Source organism: Salvelinus sp. IW2-2015, linkage group LG2 (assembly GCF_002910315.2).
Source record: "Salvelinus sp. IW2-2015 linkage group LG2, ASM291031v2, whole genome shotgun sequence".
NCBI lineage: Eukaryota > Metazoa > Chordata > Actinopteri > Salmoniformes > Salmonidae > Salvelinus > Salvelinus sp. IW2-2015.
Window position 1 is genome coordinate 13,496,824 of NC_036839.1, and position 14,885 is coordinate 13,511,708.

Here is a 14,885-nt window from a genome sequence, read left to right on the forward strand (position 1 = left end):
CAACATCACCTCAGATGTATTGGATCTGCTCACATCAAGCATTGTGCCCAACTTCCAGAGTAGCTATATAGTATAACATTTTATTTTTCTTGTGGTAACTCACGCTCTTGATAGCAGAGTAATGTAAGCAAGATTGACAGTAAGTCGAAATCAAGGCAGTACAACACTATGGTGTCATCAGAGGCTGGTTTGAGTGACAGGAGATATCAGCATCAGTGTGTCAGGCTTCACCTGTCCTTGTCCTCCTGTTAGCTCAGCCGCCACATCACATTGACGTCCCATGACTCATCATCACTCCACATCATCATTATGATGTCATATACCCCTTCTGGTGGATTCATGCCATACATATCAATTGGATGATTTATAAAGTGAACCAATCAGTCATCACTATTACGTGAGGTGAGCAGAGTAAACGTTGCCTCTAAAAGGGCATACACTTACTCATAATTAAATTCAAGTGTTAGCATGTGAAAGATTATGATCTCAAGGCGTCATCAACATAAATTCAAATCGCTTTCTGACAACAAAAAGAAAGGAGAGGCTTCCTGGAAAACCCAGACCTACACTCTATATACAAAAGTATGTGGACACCCCTTCAAATTAGCGTATTCGGCTATTTTAGGCACACACGTTTCTGACAGGTGTATAAATTGAACACACAGGCATGCAATCTCAATACACAAACATTGGCAGTAYAATGGCCTTACTGAAGAGCTCAGTGACTTTCAACATGGCACCGTCATAGGATGCCACCTTTCCAACAAGTCAGTTCATCAAATTTCTGCCCTGCTAGAGCTGCCCCTATCAACTGTGGGTGATGTTATTGTAAAGTTGAAAATGTCTAGGAGCAACAACAGCTCAGTCCGCGAAGTGGTAGGCCACACAAGCTCACAGAATGAGATTGATGAGTGCTGAAGCACGTAGAGCGTAAAAATCCTCTGTCCTCGGTTGTAACACTCACTTCCTAGTTCCAAACAGTCTGGAAGCAAAGTCAGCACATTAACTGTTAGTCGGGAGCTTCATGAAATGGATTTCCATGGCTGAGCATCTGCACACAKGCCTAAGATCACCGTAAGCAATGCGGTGTAAAGCGGTGTAAAGCTCTCCGACTCTGGAGCAGTGGAAACACATTCTCTGGAGTGATGAATCACGCTTCACCATCTGGCAGTCCAACGGACAAATCTGGGTTGCCAAGAGAACACTACCGGCCCAAATGCATAGTTCCAACTGTAAAGTTTTGTGGAAGAGGAATGATGGTCTGGGGCTGTTTTTCATGGTTCGGGCTAGGTCCCTTAGTCCCAGTGAAGGGATATCTTAACACACAGCATACAATGACATTCTAGACGATTCTGTTTAGAGGAAGGGGAAGGCCCTTTCCTGTTTCAACATGACAATGCCTCCGTGCACAAAGTGAGTTCCATACAGGTCCATACAATGGTTTGTCAAGGTCGGTGTGGAAGAACTTGACTGGCCTGCACAGAGCCCTGACCTCAACCCCATTGAACACCTTTGGGATGGATTGGAACGTCGACTGCAAGCCAGGCCTAATCGCCCAACATAAGTGCCTGACCTCACTAATGCTCTTGTGGCTGAATGGAAGAAAGTCCCCACAGAAATGTTCCAARATCTAGTGGAAAGCCTTCCCAGAAGTTTGGAGGCTGTTATTGCAGCAAAGGGAGGACCAACTCCATATTAATGCCCATGATTTTGGAATGAGATGTTCGAACGAGCAGGTGTCCACATACTTTTGGTCATGTAGTGTATCMATGTACACAAAGCTATGACATGTCATTTAATTCAACAAATGTGATGATGAAACTGAAATTAAAAGCTATTTGACCTGATGCTTGCAGAGTTGTGTTGGGAGTTTATTTTACTAAATGCAGTTATGAGGAGGAAGTACGCATTTTTTGTTTGGTAGAATGCTATTTCACTAATGAATCATAACCATGCAACAACATCCAACCCTTTCTTTAGACCCTTTATGGAGTCTAAATAGCATGTGGTTGCAATTTGGAGTTTTGGCTATGTTCCGCCCTTTTTAACCTCTGTGTGGTTTGTCCATGATACACATGGAACATATTCTCTGAGCCAAATAGGACAGGCTCTAGGAACTCTTCCATTCAAACTTCTCTCTCATTTCATTTTCCTCTTACCCAAACTATGGATTCTCCTCCAAATGGGAAATCAACTGCAAGTTCCTTTCATGCTATCTTTTTCAAAACTCAAGTACAAGCAACAATAGTGAAATTGMGTTTTTATTTTCGTAACAAGGCTTACTTTCCGTTGGATTATGGTGATTAATTACAGACTGGATTCAGTTTATCATGCATCCTTGCGCTTTGTTACTAATGGGCTGGTCCTCGCTTTACATGCACAGCTACATAGTATATGTTTTCATAAACAAAGCCCTTCTGGGTAAACTCCCTCTCTATCTCTGTAGTTAACCTTTATTTAACTAGGCAAGTCAGTTAAGAACAAATTCTTATTTAGCCTGCTCTCCTTCACAACTAACAATATGGCGCCAACAGACATGGTAGCCCTGTTCTTAGCTCCTAGGCAACTTTGCTACAAGCATTTTGCTGCACATCTGCAAAATGTGTAAGCGACTCATACAATTTGATTTGACTTACTCGATGCAGTTTACTAGAAGGTTGCTAACTACTTATAGTCCTGAGGTCCGCTACTGAGTTAGGCAAGACTGTCTTTTCCTATTGTGCACCAGAAGCATGGAACTGTCTGCAACGTATGCTTAAACTTGATGTACAAGTGCCCCTCAATTAGTTTAAAACTCTGGTACAAAATTCTGTTCAAGAGGAGTGCAAATGTTTCCTTTAACCCCCAAAAATGCTTATTATAACTTTACTATAATTACATATTCATCTCATTATTTTAAGTGATCTGATGTAATACTTTTATATCAGCGAAACACCAGCTGTTGAGCTTTCATTGAAGGACCTGACATGCAATTTGAATGTTTAAAATCCATAAAACAATGAAGACAGCTTTCAAGTAATGTTAGGAGGACAATATGATGCAATATAGGACTGACATCACAGCATGTTCAGAAGAAACAGGAGCAATAACTTTTCAGGAAATTTGACTAAGTGAGTAACTTCCTGTTGACTTAAGGTAAACGTACAAAAAGAATACCGCCCTGMGTTTCATTGCACATTCCGCTTTCATTTGAAGCCAGCTTGGCAAGCTCCTCCTACATATTTKCAGCATTTCCTCACTCTTTCCATAAGTTGTTCAACCGATTCCACCAAAGTTTGTTTCAAGTTGAATGCTAACTGACACGATACAAGTGCTGCTAACTTAATCCAGAACTGCGGACTGCAGAATGAGGGATGGATTAGAACTCCCCTTAAAGTGCGACTTTTTGATGGTTCCCCACTTTGTATACAGAGGAGTTCAGTATGACTATATACAGTGCATTCGGAAAGTATTGAGACCCCTTCACTTTTTCCACATTTTGTTACGTAACAGCATTATTCTAAAATGTATTAAATTGTTGTTGTTTTTCACATCAATCTACACACAATACTCCATAATGACAAAATGTTGGTAAACTAGGGTCATTGTCCTGTTGGAAGGTGAACCTTTGCCACAGTCTGAGTTCCTGAGTGCTCTGGAGCAGGTTTTCATCAAGGATCTCTCTGTACTTTGCTCCGTTCATCTATCCCTCGATCCTGCCTAGTCTTCCAGTCCCGTCTGCTGAACAACATCCCCACTGCATGATGCTAGTAACACCATGCTACACCTTAGTGATGGTGTCAGGTTTCTTCCAGATGTGACGCTTGGCATTCAGGCCAAAGAGTTCAATCTTGGTTTCATCAGACCAGAGAATCTTGTTTCTCATGGTCTGATAGTCTTTAGGTGCCTTTTGGCAAACTCCAAGCGGGCTGTCATGTGCCTTTTACTGAGGAGTGACTTCTGTCTGGCCCCTCTACCATAAAGGCCTGATTGGTGGAGTGCTGCAAAGATGGTTGTCTTTCTGGAAGGTTCTCCCATCTCCACAAAGGAACTCTAGAGCTCTGTCAGAGTGACCATCGGGTTCTAATAAATGTGGAAAATGTCCAAAAACCTGTTTTCGCTTTGTCTTTATTGGGTATCGTGTGAAGATTGCTGAGGATCATTATTTTTTAAATCCATTTTAAAATAAGGCTGTAATGTAACAAAATGTGAAAAAGTCAAGGGATCTGAATACTTTCCGAATGCACTGTATCTGGTGTATTGATCATGTTTAAGCAATAAGACCCGAGGGGGTGTGGCATATGGCCAAAACCACTGGCTAAGTGTTGTTAAGCACGACGCAACGCGGAGTGCCTGGATACAGCCCTTAGCCGTGGTATATAGGACTTATACCACTAACTAGACTGTATCACAACCAGCCGAGATTGGGAGTCCCATAGGGCGGTGCACAATTGGCCCAGCGTTGTCCGGTGTAGGCCGTAGGTTTGGCCAGTGTAGGCCGTCATTGTAAATAAGAATTTGTTCTTAACTGACTTGGCTAGTTAAATAAAGGTTAAAAAAATAATAATAATAATACCTGAGGTACCTTACAGTGGCTTGCGAAAGTATTCACCCCCTTTGACATTTTTCCTATTTTGTTGACTTACAACCTGGAATTAAAATGTATTTTTGGGGAGTTTGTATCATTTGATTTACACAACATGCCTACCACTTTGAAGATGTAAAATATTTTTTCTTTTGAAACAAACAAGAAATAAGACAAAAAAACTGAAAACTTGAGCGTGCATAACTATTCACCCCCCCCAAAGTCAATACTTTGTAGAGCCACCTTTTGCAGCAATTACAGCTGCAAGCTTGGCACATCTAGCCACTGGGATGTTTGTCCTTTTTTCAAGGCAAAACTGCTCCAGCTCCTTCAAGTTGGATGGGTACTGCTGGTGTACAGCAATCTTTAAGTCATACCACAGATTCTCAATTGGATTGAGGTCTGGGCTTTGGCTAGATCATTCCAAGACATTTAAATGTTTCCATTTAAACCACTCGAGTGTTGCTTTAGCAGTATGCTTAGGGTCATTGTCCTGCTGGAAGGTGAACCTCCATCCCAGTCTCAAATCTCTGGAAGGCTGAAACAGGTTTCCCTCAAGAAATTCCCTGTATTTAGCGCCATCCATCATTCCTTCAATTCTGACCAGTTTCCCAGTCCCTGCCGATGAAAAACATCCCCACAGCATGATGCTGCCACCACCATGCTTCACTGTGGGGATGGTGTTCTCAGGGTGATGAGAGGTGTTGGGTTTGCGCCAGACATAGCGTTTTCCTTGATGGCCAAAACGCTCAATTTTTGTCTCATCTGACCAGAGTACCTTCTTCCATATGTTTGGGGAGTCTCCCACATGCCTTTTGGCAAACACCAAACGTGTTTGCTTATTTTTTTCTTTAAGCAATGGCTTTTTTTCTGGCCAATCTCTCCTTCACGGTTATCTTTGGTCTCTTTGTTGACTCTCTGATTAATGCCCTCCTTGCCTGGTCTGTGAGTTTTGGTGGGCGGCCCTCTCTTGGCAGGTTTGTTGTGGTGCCATATTCTTTCAATTTTTTTATATTGGATTTAATGGTGCTCTGTGGGATGTTCAAACTTTCTGATATTTTTTTATAACCAAACCCTGATCTGTACTTCTCCACAACTTTGTCCCTGACCTGTTTGGAGAGCCTCTTGGTCTTCATGGTGCCGCTTGCTTAGTGGTGCCGCTTGCTTACTGGTGTTGCAGACTCTGGGGCCTTTCAGAACAGGTGTATATATACTGAGATCATGTGACAGATCATGTGACACTTAGATTGCACACAGGTGGACTTTATTTAAGTAATTATGTGACTTCTGAAGGTAATTGTTTGCACCAGATCTTATTTAGGGGCTTCATAGCAAAGGGGGTGAATACATATGCACGCACCACTTTTCTGTTTTAATTGTATTTTTTTAAACAAGTAATTTTTTTCACTTCACCAATTTGGCCTATTTTGTGTATGTCCATTACATGAAATCCAAATAAAAATCTATTTAAATTACAGGTTGTAATGCAACAAAATAGGAAAAACGCCAAGGGGGATGAATACTTTTGCAAGGCACTGTATTGCTTTTATAAACCGGTTGCCAACACAGTAAGGCAAGGAACTACACATCTAAATTGAAAATGTAGCTTTAATAAATACATTGATAATAAATACATTCCACCAGAAAACATAGTCCGGACAAAAGTCTTGTTGCTTGACTGGTTGCTATGGAACATAACCACAGGCTAGCTAGCAAGCTTACATTAAATGTATGCAAAAACCGAGCATTAGCGCCACTTCTAGAGTGACTAACACATGCCAACTATTTATTCATGTTTATCTGAATGTTGCCATTTATTAAAATTGTCCCACGTTATCATTTGTTGTTGGTTTGCTCATGGTCGTTTATTGGCTATACGCTGCTGGAAATGGATGATGTTTTGTTTTGCTGGGGGAGCAATAACGTAAACTCACATAAACTTGTACATCGCCTTGGTCCGTACAATTGCCCTTATTTTAGCGCCCCAAAACGTAATACTTCCAGATCAACTGTAATGTCAATACCATTGTAAAGCACAATTTCTCCCCTTTCCAACAGAATAAATTACATGACCTAAACGCTGCCCGTTTCTGCATAATTCAAGCAGGCAATGAGCCCCGTCGAAACTAATGCGTGATGGTGAGAAGGAGAGATATTGTGTGGAAAAATAGTTTTTTTTTCACTCAATCTATCTAACCTTATCGCCTCTAAAATGTAAATAAAACACTATAAAGAGTTTATATAATGTGTCATTACATACCTATTTGAAGGTTTGTGTCGAATATGAATCGGGTTTTTAGGGCGGTGCTAAAGTGATCTTAGAAGTAAACAGCGGCTTTGAGAATGATGACGCAAAAAATGACTAGGTATCCCCCCTTACCCCGTCACTGTCCATTTCTTGTTTTTAAAGGATGAGAGAAGTGCTACACCTGGTGGAGAGAGATTGTAAGACAGAAATAGTTGCTTTATGCGTGCTGTACTTTACGACATGACACGTCTAGATGTAACGGAGGGTCCGTTTTTTAAACTTTTCTCCAATACTATAGAGCCATTACCATGCCGATCAACGCTTGAATAGAAACCTAGTTCACACCCCCGATGTTGAAGTCAATACAGTCCCATTAGTTTTCTTTGTAGCCTTGTTTGAATGTTGCGGTTGCGCACATTTGTACGGAATGGGGTGAGTTTACGTTAGTGCTCCACCTTAGTCACTTCCAGATTTGGCCTCCAGTAACTTTGAAGGGAGGTTTCCAATCTGTGTCCTCTGACAGACAATATTTATCGTGCCACTAGTCAAGCATCCGACCGTTTCTGGATCATGGTGGTTCGGAGGCAGTAGTTTGTGTAAATCTGCGACAGGCCAGCTATTTTGCAGATCATTGGCAGCATTGTTGCAAGGGTGTTCACTCCCATTGTCTCTTTTATGTACCTAAAACATTTAAGACAAAATAACGTTAGCTAATAGTTAGGCCTACATAGCTTCCAGTTATATTGTCAGGGTACATTAGAATGATTTTGCTAGCTAGCTAACAGTTACATACCATATGTACAGTATCCATTCACTGGTGGGCAGCTTTGTTGTGCCCTTGTGTCCTCAACTTTTTAATTACGCAGACAGATTTCGCTCGTTGTGAATTCGGTGTCCTTCTGTATACTCCATGCCAAACTGAGAGGGGGGTTGTTGATATGTCGAGTCTAGCGTAGCTGCTAATACCATATTCTTCGCAGTGGTGGAAAAAGTACCCAATTGTCATACTTGAGTAAAAGTAAAGATACATTAATAGAAAATTACTCAAGTAAAAGTGAATGTCTCTTGATAAGTGTGTGAATTGGACCATTTAATTTGTCCTGCTGCATTCAAAATGTAACGAGTACTTTTGGATGTCAGGGAAAATGTATGGAGTAAAATGTACATACTTTTCTTTAGGAATGTAGTGAKGTGAAAGTAAAAGTTGTCAAAAATATGAATAGTAAAGTACAGATACCCCCAAAAAACGACTTAAGTAAAAATACGTTCAAGTACTACTTAAGTACTTTACACCACTTATTCTTCACCATTCATGTTTCTCACTGAACAGTTCAGCTCCGTTTTTGTTGTATTCCTAGACTAACATATCCCTTTTTCTGCACACCAGTCAGTGAAGTAGGTAAGTACACATTTTGTTTGTTTCACAATGTTCTTTTCATTTCGGTTTCTCTCAAGTTCATCTAACCGCTTATTTTCTACATCGGCATGTTGAAATATTGTTGATGTAGCCATTATATCGAGGTGAAAAGGCGCAATTTTACCAAGGTGAAAAGGCTAAACATCATAGTCATGGTATATGGTCTCACATAAACATGGCTAAATGCTGTTTTAGCAAATCAGCATCCAAACTACCCGGTTTATAATATAACGTATATAATGATGAGGAAAAGACATAGGCTAATCAACATTTACAACTTATTCAAAACTGCTATTCCTTATAGCTAGCAGATTACAACCCTACCATTACGCTTGTTAACACTGACCTACGCTGGGGTCGTAATGCAATCATGGTCACTGTGGAGCCTGCGCGAGATATGGGTTGGAAAATGTCAATGCAGGGAATGGATATGCCACTGTTCTCCAAATTCTAAATTTAGCCACACTGATACATTGAGAAGTTTGAAATACTGCTAGTTTTCCTAGAAAACTGACCTTTTCGTCCTCATGCTGCGTAGCTAGCAGTAGCCACAGCAGCCATTATGGTATGGCWCATCGCATTGAACAATAAAGAAGTTGATTGGCTAACACAGCAATTCCAAAAAGGCTGCAGTGGCTACTGCTAGCTAGGACGAAAAGTTTTCCTGGAAAACTTCTCGATGTATCAGTGTGATTAAAGGTAACATTTGGAGTACAGTTGCATATCCCATCCCTGCATTGAGGTACGTTTTCTGACCCATATCTTGCGCCGGCTCCATGGGGTCTAAATTTAACCATGATTGTGTTCTGACCCCAGTGCAACTCAATGTAAACAAGTGTAATGGTAGGGTCGGAATCTACGGGCTACTATTCCTCACAAGATCTGTTCAAGTTCAAAGGAGCATGATTTTGGCTAGCATGAAGGGCAATATATGGGCAATTATAGGGCAATCTATGAATCCTTATCTATCAAGTAATCATCAGGTGTCTTCCCTATCAGTTCTTTAACCAGGTCAGGGTGTTCAGTGTCCTGTAACACATTCAAGAAGATGGAGAACTCCTGAGAAGTTCCTGAGCCCCACTTATATTTATTCTGTTTTGATATTCAGCTAATATATCTCGAACAGAAATTGAATTGTTAAAATATAGGCTAATGCATGACTTAAAATGTACTCACATAATAAACCCATACCCTATCAATAGCTGCAGTGCAGTTAGTGGCATTAGTCTGCCCTCATCTGGTCCACAGATGTATTACATAAATATATCTACAGTTTACATCTAGGTCTATTGATCATTAGTAATCTGATTTTATAGGAGGCTATGGACAAGGAGGCTTTAGGCTATGGACAATGTCCCATATGGCACTAATACAGTCTACACACATACAATTACATACAATTTCATGGTCCTCTGGGAATAGAATATCTTCCGCAAAACAGTAGTCTTCATCCTCAAAAAAGTTCTATAAGTCTGACYGAATTTTAATTCTCTGCCCCCAGAGATGGACTTCCTCCATGTAGATGGCTGAATGTTTACAACCCCCAGCTGACAGTGCATCCTCAAACTCCCTGCACCAACCGTCTGGATGTTGCTGGATCCTGATGATTGTATCAATAAGTAGATCGACTGCCTTTCAATTGCTCTCTTTGTTTTCACCTTACTTTGGATAAAGTCTTTTTGGTCATTGTCTAAGAGGTTCAGGTGATCCAGCACAATTTTTTAAATTTAACCTTTATTTACCTAGGCAAGTCAGTTAAGAACAAATTCTTATTTACAATGATGGCCTACCCTGGCCAAACCCYGACGATGCTGTGCCAATTGAGCGCCGTCCTATGGGACTCCCAATCACGGCCAGTTCTGATACAGCCTGGACTTGAACCAGGGACTGTAGTGGTGCCTCTTGCACTGTGCCTTAGACCACAGCGCCACTCGGGAGCCCAAATTCGACTTCAATGAGTTTCTGCAGCCTGGGCCTTATTGCCTGGAAACACTCATTTTTGCCCGACATAGAATTCAACGCAATTCAACGTCGGGCAAAAATAAGTGTTTGGATCAGGAAAGTTTCCTCTCACAACCTCTACAAGCCAGCATGTTGAATAAATAACATACTCTACCGGTTGTTACCTCTTTTGGTCCTTTTGACGGTAGGAATGCAAGACAACATATCCACATAATTAAATAMAATTAAAACAGTATAATTAATCACCTTATCAAAGTGCTGGTATCACCTGAAGCATGTGTATGCTTCAGGTGATAYCCAATCAGGTTGCAGCAGTCTGTTGTTTACCCTTGGCTAACCTAACGTAGCAGGCACAAAAGACCTAGCTAAAAGCGGGGCCCAACATAAGGATGTAGCGTTAACTACTCTAGCATTGTGGTGGAGAACTAGTTGTTGACTAAACTTCCAATTAATTTAACTATTGAGGAACACCTGTGTGATTATTAGCAAAGGGAAGAGAACACTTCGCTCTCCAACCAAGGTGAATGAATACAGGAGCAAATTGAAGTGACGAGGAAATTCAGCAACGTTTCTAAGGACAGTGGAAGTTGATAAAAGTGCTTCTTTACTAAAAGTAAAAATGTACGCATTACATTTTCACAACTTTCATCAAGACTTTACAGATAGAAAAGTGAAGGAGGACTTTATACATTTCAACACAGCCTCCTATGGATTCAGGGACCAATCATAATGGGAATACAAAACAAACTAGGATGTGATTGGTTAAACGAGTTGCAAAAATCTGACCAATTGTTTTAGACCTAGACTGACCAATAGATTGTGGTTACATGTTATACTGACAATCTATTGGTCAGTCTAAGTCTAAAAACGATTGGTCAGATTTTTGGAACTCATTTACCAATCACATTATATTATGTTTTGTTTTGTATTCCCAATGTGATTGGTCTCTGGACTCATATGAGGCATTTTTTCACTTAAAAAATCTTCGCATTTGGATATCATGAAATTGGGGAGGAAAAGGGTGAAAAAACACCAATAATAAAACATTTAAAAAACATCTTCCTTCAYATTGGGCGAGTTCGTTTTGCATGGCCTGGTGCCCCGGGTTAGCGGAGTTTGTACATTTTAGGCCATTCCATTGGTCCTTAAGTCAAGTCTCCAACCATGCAAAAGGAACTCACTCTTTACCATTTGTAAAACCGTGATGGAGGCGGCTAACGGGCAAAAATAAGCACGTCTATCAACTTTTACTGTCCTCCAAGATTGCTGGTTAGAGCACCCAGCCAGAATTTTCCAGATTCAACAGGTATAGGCACATGTCCACCAGAGGATGCTGGTGGGAGGAGCTATAGGAGGATGGGCTAATTTGTTTGACTCCGTTCCATAAATTCCTTTCCAGCCATTACAATGAGCCCATCTTCCTATAGCTCCTCCCACCTGCCTCCTCTGATGCTTCGGCCATTACTTTACCTATGTTTATGTTAGGATAACGTCTTTATTGGACACTACTTTTAATCCCCAAACTGTTTTAACTCATTTTGTGTGTTCTATTTATCTGGGCGTACCAATCGAGAACATATAAATAACAAATMATTTCCTTGTTATGTCAGGATCACAACTTATTTCTCTCATGATCACGACATAATGAATGTTGTTTTGTCGAGATCACAAGATTACGAGATATAAGTAGGAGTGGATGTATTGATGATAGATAGGCCGTTAACCACATTCAAAGATTTTCAGTTCCGGTCTACTTAACGGGGTGTGTTTTCCAGAGACACCAATGCAATAGCAGCTGGGTCTGGTCTACTTAGTTCATTGACTTTCATTGGACCAGAAAAAAACAGCGATTGGGGGTGTCTTGCGTTCTCTTCAGTCTCTAGCTGCACTTGGCTGCCTGAGCCATGGAGCGAATTAAAATAGAGGGTGCAAACTTATGTTTTTGCACCTCCACTTTTTTTTACKAGCAAATTATCATAATCCATTGGATCATTTGTAAAGTTTCCCTTATTTTTGTGCTAGTGTGTATTAAACAAATATATTAACATTTTATAAATGGAATACATTTTGGAACCCGTTCCCCGTCGCCCCAAGATTCATGATTTTGATCYCGCTCCACTGCTTTGATCGGTGCGGCTAAAAATCACAAGTGTCTATCCTATACTGAAAAGTTACCCATGAAAGAAGATTCCACAAACTTGTTATCTATGTAAAATGTACTGTTGCATCAAGCATGGGTGTTTCGTGGATGATGCGTTCAGGGTGCTGGTGTTGTATATAATTTGCTGCATGCATTATGAGCAAATTCATTGTAGCCTATCATTTCACTTCCACTAGCTGTGAGAATCATGGCATCATGAGCCTACCAAAGGTTGCACCGTGTCCATTACGTGTCTTTAGGTCAAACCATTCAATAGTTATGCTATCCATATTACCATCTTATTCTTTCTATTTCCATGGCGGATTCGCAAGCCCGCAATTTATGGAAGATGACAAAACGTTGGAGATAACAATAGATTGCAAAGTCAAATATACTGGTTTCCCCAATCCATCTGTGGTGGAGTTTCCCCTACATACCTATGGCAAATCCAGCACCAGAACCAGCCATAGCCCAGCTGACTAATCTTTTGAATAAGGTGTAGCAACAACAGAAAACATTAGTTAGCTTGATAAGGTTAGCATGCTAGCTAGCTACACTGACAGCTTCTCCTTCCTTGGTATTATGGCGGTTCGCAAACAAATATTATAGGTGCATGCTGCCACCTACTGTATTGGCTGTGTATCAGACTACTATTCTGTAGTATGAATTCAGGACAATTTGTAAAAAAAAATGTCCCTAACAACTAACCCTACACACAWTAAAACCTCATCACTATTCCATTACTTTGGCCCTATCTGATCCTACACCAGGCCAGCAGCCTGGGAGGARGGGGCACTATTTTTCAAAACACCTAACTCGTCTGCAGTAAAATCTCGTACACCCAAGTACTTCTCTGCAGCTGCCACCACAACATCTATCCTCTCTGATTTATGTTCCATTCCAGCAATACAGTTGACAACCATGGCCATGGACGCCAAAAACCAACCTTACTAAAGCACATGTTATTCCTATCACTCMATATTGACCTTGGTCTACTCACAGGGATCCTATTAGGATGCCTTACCCTGGACCCATCTTCATCTACTACTCTCTTCTCTGCCTCAGCATACGACATCTTCTGCACTACTCTGATCCTGGCAACCTTAACCTGCCTTTCTTTCACTGGACACCTCTGATCTCCAGCACCATGGACATCCCTACAGTTTACACACAAACGTTTTACACCTACAGTATACTACACATTCCTTTGTCTCATGTCCTCCTGCACACTTCTCACATCTACGAATCTCCCTCCTACACACTGCTGCCAGATGACCATAAGCTTGACACCTAAAACACTGTAATGGGTGCGGGACAAAATCTCTCATGGGATAACAGACACATCCTAACTTGACGTTATCTGGTAAAAATGCTGCAACAAAACTCAGTAGCATAGACAGTGTCTTCTCTCTTTCACCATGCTCTCCACCGAGTCTGCTTCGCACCAAACAGCGGTCGTCACAGACACCGGAAAACTTAAACTTCAGTTGGCTCTCCTAAYCATTTAACGCTACTCCAGTTATCACTCCTTTCCGGAAAGGAAAGCAAGTCACAGTTATTGTCCCCAGTCACGTGGTGCGGAGCACACGTTCCCTCTGGACGGCAGAAACGCAAAAAATCTACACGATTCCACATCGAGTAACTTTCACCGAGCCAACATTCCCCAAGCTCTTCTCCACCCAATCTGACACCACATATGGATCGATCAGAAGGCAAGGATCCATTCTCTCCAAAAATCACACTCCCACTGGGCAAAAAACATCTTGATCACCATCGGGACGAGGCTCAAACTCAGCGCACCTGCCACCGCAGTTAATTAATCCTTACTCTCGTCATGTTAAATTTCCTTCTGCAGTAATCCATATTTATGCTTAATATGCTCCACTTTCTTTATTTTTTTCCTGCCCGCCTTCTTACTGATCTCAATGGGTTTGTCACGTTCCTGACCTGTTTTCTCTTGTTTTGTATGTGTTTATTGGTCAGGGCATGAGCGGGGTGGGCATTTCTATGTGTTGTGTTTCTATGTTGGGTTAAAGGGTTGCCTGGTATGGCTCTCAATTAGAGGCAGGTGTTTGGCATTTCCTCTGATTGAGAGTCATATTAAGGTAGGTTGTTCTCAATGTTTGTTTGTGGGTGATTGTCTCCTGTGTCTGTATGTATGTTCGTGCCACACGGGACTGTAGCGTTTGTTTGTAGTCGTGTACCTGTTCGTGCGTTCTTCACGTTATATGTAAGTCCATGTTCAGGTCTGTCTATGTTCTATGTTGCATGTGTGCACTAGTTCGTTAATAGCTTCACGTCTACGTCGTGTTTGTTATTTTGTAGTTTATCAAGTGTATTTCGTTTCGTCTTCGTCTTGTTTAATAAATATCAGTTATGTCATCGTACCTCGCTGCACATTGGTCTTCAGATCCCTCTCTCCTCTCCTCGTCTGAGGAGGAGGAAGATTTAGAGTATCGTTACAGYGTTCCCCTGACTCCATCTCCAAGTCAGATACACTTACTGTACGCAGTTTAGCAAAGTTGCACCCTGCTGTATTTTGAAAAACACCAAA

The 14,885-nt window shown here is 41.2% G+C and overlaps 1 pseudogene; it reads right to left on the minus strand.

Annotated features, from left to right (window-relative positions):
• Positions 1 to 9,180: 9,180 nt before the first annotated feature.
• LOC139029423 (interferon-induced helicase C domain-containing protein 1-like) lies at positions 9,181 to 13,406 on the minus strand (annotated as a pseudogene).
• Positions 13,407 to 14,885: the final 1,479 nt, after the last annotated feature.